Source organism: Syngnathus acus, unplaced genomic scaffold (genome assembly GCF_901709675.1).
Source record: "Syngnathus acus unplaced genomic scaffold, fSynAcu1.2, whole genome shotgun sequence".
NCBI lineage: Eukaryota > Metazoa > Chordata > Actinopteri > Syngnathiformes > Syngnathidae > Syngnathus > Syngnathus acus.
Window position 1 is genome coordinate 46,526 of NW_023590223.1, and position 4,702 is coordinate 51,227.

A 4,702-nucleotide genomic window follows, 5' to 3' on the forward strand; every position below is an offset into this window, starting at 1 on the left:
GCATATGACCGTATATGTAACTCGGAGAACATGTGATTGATTACTTTATCAAATACTATTTGACTAAATATTTGAGGTCCCACTGAAACTTAAAACTCGGATCACGGGATTCAGAGTCCAGAGTGCTAATCATAACACCATGGAATAGACACACACGCACGCGCACACACACACGCGCGCACACGCACACACACACACACACGCATCCTTGTTAACCTCCCTCTGCAGGACCCAAAGTACTTTACTGAGTTGTGGGGTCCACCCTTTCTAGTGGTCCAAGAACTATGAAAAAAATCAGGCAAGTCTCAAAAAAAATCTTGTTACTAAAAATCACTTTCAATAAACACAATTCAAAACTTTATTTTACATGTCAGTTTTTCAGTCACATGTGGGGCCTGTTTCTAACCTTCAGGCTTTGCGGGGTCCACCTTTACACACATGAGATTTTTAGTCAGTTATGGGGCTCGCTTTTAATATTTCAACCTTAAGAGGTCCACCTATACACACATGACAAATAGTGAACAAATGGTGAAACAGGACCAGCCATGTGTTTCTACCTCTGTTAAGGGAAGCTCTTTCACTCATATTTTCTCCTCATGGTGGTTATTCTATTTTTGACAAAGTACTTAACAGCTTTCCAGTCTCTGTTACTCAGTGCTTGTGGTTCTGCAGCAATGCATCTCTCGCAGTCAAACTTACCAGGAACCTGATTTGTCAATATATACTTCCTTAAATGTTTATTTACTGCAGCACATTCCTCTGGGGTCCAGCTTCTTTTCACAACTTTTTCTTTACCTAAGGGCATAAGAAGAGCACTTTTTAGTTGACAACTTAATTAGAACAAGACTGCATAAAGAATACATTCACTTTATGTACAATAGTCCGACAAAATAATTTAAATGAGATATTTTAAAAAGTCAACTATCTTTGTCAACGGTGATGAGCCCACAATAGACATAAGTAAATCAGTTATTATCTGGGATATTAATCCGGTCATTTAAGTTGCTCGGTGGTCTTCAGTGTCAGCTGTTTTCATATTAACAAAATTAAAAATAGATGCACAAAAGGGCAATATTAGAATGGCCCCAGTTTTGGAGGTGGGGGAAAGAGGTCTCTCATTTTCTTGACTACTTTTAAGCAGTTTTGCATTTGACCAGAGTGTCACTGCTGGTAGATGAAGCAATTCCTGGCCCCTACAGAGGTTGCACAGGCAGCACATTGGGATGCACCATTTCTCTGACAAAACCATTAAGAACAGATACAAGTTGTTGCAAAATCAGGGAAAATAAAAATCTGAAAAAAACTTTTTTCAGACAGTGTTTTACATGTATGGGGAATTTGCTTTGATAACGTGCTACACATAGACAAACAAAGATGATATAAATAAATTTGGATGGGTTAATTTTCATTTTATCACAAAATTCAACTATGATTGAATAAAGGTCTAAACTTTAGACCTTACATGTCTAAGAAAAAAAGTCGTGGTGTTTAATATATTGGGTCATCTAAATCTTAGTAAGCAGCATATGTGAGGATAATTAGATACTGATACAGTAGTAACAATTGGACAATTTAAAAGCAACCGTGATAAAGTTATATATTGAAAAGGATTACTCCAAACTCACCTCACTTTTTGGCAGACTTTTCATTACTTGGGTCACGAGATGTGAAGGTACAAGAGGTCACTTCTATGACTTCTGGCATCAGCCCATCTGAAATGATGATTTTTAAGTACAGAAAAAAATATGTTAAACTTATCTTATTAGGACAGCAAACACACGGATCAAGGGTACAGTTTCTAACAGCAAACTAAAGAGAAAAAAAAACTATCTACACTTGTGCTCATAAGGAGTTATTTATTACAATAATGTCCTGTAGAACCAATCTTGTTGGAACCAAATTTGGATTTTGGTAAATACTAGACAGGAGCAGATATGAATGTAATGGACTATTTAAAAGTGGTGGAATTAAAAAATAAATAAAAATCAATATTGAAAACGAGTACTGACCTTAAACTGCAGTTTTACAAACTCACCTTTCTTTTTGGCCATTTTCTTCCACTGAGACTTGAACTCTGGTCGCTGGGGTGAGAGTCCTAACCCTAGCCCTAGCTCTAACCTTAACCCTACCTCTTACCCTAACCCTAGCCCTAGCTCTAACCTTAACCCTACCTCTTACCCTATTCCTAACCCTAACCCTAGCCCTAGCTCTAACCTTAACCCTACCTCTTACCCTATTCCTAACCCTAACCCTAGCTCTAACCCTAGCTCTTACCCTATTCCTAACCCTAACCCTAGCTCTAACCCTAACTGTAACCCTAACTCTTACCCTAATCCTAACCGTAACCCTAGCTCTAATCCTAATCCTAGCTCTTACCCTATTCCTAACCCTAGCTCTAACCTTAAACCTAACCCTAACCCTAATCCTAGCTCTTACCCTAGCTCTAACCCCTCACCTTTCTTTTTGGCCATTTTTTTCCACTGAGACTTGAACTCAGGTCGCTGGGGTGAGAGTCCTAACCCTAGCCCTAGCTCTAACCTTAACCCTACCTCTTACCCTAACCCTACCTCTTACCCTATTCCTAACCCTAGCTCTAACCCTATTCCTACCTCAACCCTACCTCTTACCCTATTCCTAACCCTAGCCCTAGCTCTAACCCTAGCTCTAACCCAACCCTAGCTCTTACCCTATTCCTAACCCTAGCCCTAGCTCTAACCCTAGCTCTAACCCAACCCTAGCTCTTACCCTATTCCTAACCCTAACCCTAATCCTTACCCTAGCTCTTACTCTAACCGTAATCCTAACCTTAGCTCTTACCCCTCACCTTTCTTTTTGGCCATTTTTTTCCATTGAGACTTGAACTCAGGTCGCTGGGGTGAGAGTCCTAACCCTAGCCCTAGCTCTAACCTTAACCCTACCTCTTACCCTAACCCTAGCCCTAGCCTTAACCCTACCTCTTACCCTAACCCTAGCCCTAACCCTACCTCTTACCCTATTCCTAACCCTAGCAACCCTAACAACCCTAACAACCCTAACAACCCTAACAACCCTAACAACCCTAACAACCCTAACAACCCTAACTCTAGCATATGGTATATGGTTTTATGGGGGAGCACACGAGCAACTCTGTTGCAAATTTTTCAAGGATAAGATATCTTTGGTCCCACTGGGATTTGAACTCAGGTCGCTGGGGTGAGAGTACAGAGCACTAACCACTACACTACAGAACCCACGCCATTACTTCATGGATGTTACCTATATGGTTTTATGGAGCAGCTCACAAGTAAATAGTATAGATAGGAATAGGTAAATGCCAAAATACTTGAGGTTCCACTGAGACTTGAACTCTGGTCGCTGGGGTGAGAGTCCAGAGCACTAACCACTAGAGTATGTAACCCACACCATTAATCCATGGAAGTTAGCTATATGGTTTTATGGAGCAGCTCACAAGCAAATAGCATAGATAGGAATAGGTAAATGTCAAAGTAGTTCAGGTTCCACTGAGACTTGAACTCAGGTCACTGGGGTGAGAGACCAGAGCATTAACCACTACACTATGGAACGCACACCAATATTCCATGGAAGTTACGTATATGGTTTTATGGAGCAGCTCACAAGCCAGATATAGGAATAGTATAAATAGGAATAGGTAAATGCCAAAATAGTTGAGGTTCCACTGAGACTTGAACGCAGGGGTGAGAGTCTAGAGTACTAACCACTACAGTATGGAACCCACACTATTAATCCATGGAAGTTACCTATATGGTTTTATAGAGCAGCTCACAAGCAAATAGCATACATGGGAATAGGTAAATGCCAAAATAGTTGAGGTTCCACTGAGACTTGAACTCAAGTCGCTGGGGTGAGAGTCCACAGCACAAACCACTACAGTATGGAACCCACGGCATTACGTCATGGAAGTTACGTATATGGTTTTATGGACCAGCTCACAAGCAAATAGTATATATACATAGGAATAGGTAAATGCCAAAATAGTTGATGTTCCACTGAGACTTGAACTCCGGTCACTGGGGTGGGAATCCAGAGCACTAACCACTACACTATGGAACGCACGACATTATTTCATGGAAGTTACGTATATGGTTTTATGGAGCAGCTCACAAGCCAGTATAGATAGGAATAGGTAAATGCCAAAATAGTTGAGGTTCCACTGAGACTTGAACTCAGGTCGCTGGGGTGAGAGTACAGAGCACTAACCACTACAGTATGGAAACCACACCATTGTTTCATGGAAGTTATGTATATGGTTTTATGGAGCAGCTCACAAGCATATATGTAGGAATAGGCAAATGCCAAAACAGTTGAGGTTCCACTGAGACTTGAACTCGGGTCGCTGGGGTGAGAGTCCAGAGCACTTACCACTACACTATGGAACTCATGCCATGGAAGTTACGTATATGGTTTTATAGAGCAGCTCACAAGCAGTATAGATAGGAATAGGTAAATGCAAAAAAGGTTGAGGTTCCACTGAGACTTGAACTCGGATCAGTGGATTCAGAGTCCAGTGTGCTAACCATTACACTATGGAACCACAAGGTCCAGACCATGGCAGGCATATGCTGGTGTGGGAGCCAGAAGTTTTGAATTCTTTTTTTTTTTTTTTCTTCTTTTTTTTTAATTGCTAATGTGTCAATTGCTGGGCATCTGAAACCAGTTTTTCCAGTGTCCAGAGACCAGCTAT

The 4,702-nt window shown here is 41.0% G+C and overlaps 1 long non-coding RNA gene across 1 annotated transcript; it reads right to left on the bottom strand.

Moving 5' to 3' along the window:
• Window positions 1–317: 317 nt before the first annotated feature.
• On the bottom strand, window positions 318–1,723 carry LOC119118896. The gene is made up of 2 exons (XR_005097003.1): window positions 1,626–1,723; window positions 318–795 (listed from the first exon to the last, which is right to left on the bottom strand). It is a non-coding gene; the product is annotated as an uncharacterized LOC119118896 (long non-coding RNA).
• Between the last annotated feature and the right edge of the window lie 2,979 nt (window positions 1,724–4,702).